At 35.2% G+C, this 842-nt stretch overlaps 1 long non-coding RNA gene across 1 annotated transcript in view; it reads left to right on the top strand.

Moving 5' to 3' along the window:
- Nucleotides 1-733, top strand: part of LOC103583726 — a 2,919-nt gene extending 2,186 nt beyond the window's left edge. The window contains exons 2-3 of the long non-coding RNA XR_549888.1: nucleotides 68-202; nucleotides 665-733. This is a non-coding gene — a long non-coding RNA (uncharacterized LOC103583726). The remainder of the gene's footprint in view (nucleotides 1-67; nucleotides 203-664) is intronic.
- Nucleotides 734-842: the final 109 nt, after the last annotated feature.

Consider the following 842-nt stretch of genomic DNA (forward strand, 5'->3'; position numbering starts at 1 on the left):
TTGAGAGGATTTTATAACTCAATTTGGAATATAAGTTGATTGCCTCTAACTTCATGTTCTTTATTAGATTTCTCGAATGCTGGCAGCAAAAACTGTTTTGGCTATTCGTTATGATGCTTTTGGTGAGGATTCCAGTTCTGCAATGGGAGTTGAGAACAGAGCCAAATTAGAGGCCAGGTTGAGAACCTTGGAAGATAGAGGGGTAAGGACCACATCCTGCCTATTGCAGAAGTGTTATGGGTTAAAAGTTAAACTATGAGTAGTTTTATGAACTTATTTCACCTGCCAAACAGGGTTTTTTGTTTGTTTTTGTTTTCGTTTTGAGCGGCTGGCCTGTGTGGGGATCCAAACCCATGACCTTGGTGTTATAAGGCTGCACTCTAATCAACCGAGCTAACTGGCCAGCCTCTAAACAGTTTTATTTTGTGATACATTTTAGTATGTCTGATATATTCTTTTTGTGCCTGCTGTTAACTAACAATTTCTCTTATATTTACAAGAATTGGTGTATTGAACAATGTTTGCCATTAGGTTACGGTAGTCAAAGTAACAAAAAAAAAAATTATACAGTATTACTGCTTGCTGGCTCACTGATTCACTAGATAACATGTTAAAAGAGATTGTAACTTAGAATTTTATTAGTACTTTTCCTTTCTCTTCTTAGATACGGAAAATAAGCGGAACAGGAAAGGCATTAGCGAAAACAGAAAAATATGAACACAAAAGGTGAGTACGTTTAGAGGAGGATGAACAGTTGGTTTCTGTTTATTTAAATGTTAATTATTGACAGCAATTTTATTGGGAACTTAAACACTTCAATATCCCCATAATTTAAAAAAAAA

This window comes from Galeopterus variegatus, unplaced genomic scaffold (genome assembly GCF_000696425.1).
Source record: "Galeopterus variegatus unplaced genomic scaffold, G_variegatus-3.0.2 Scaffold27154, whole genome shotgun sequence".
NCBI classification, from domain to species: domain Eukaryota; kingdom Metazoa; phylum Chordata; class Mammalia; order Dermoptera; family Cynocephalidae; genus Galeopterus; species Galeopterus variegatus.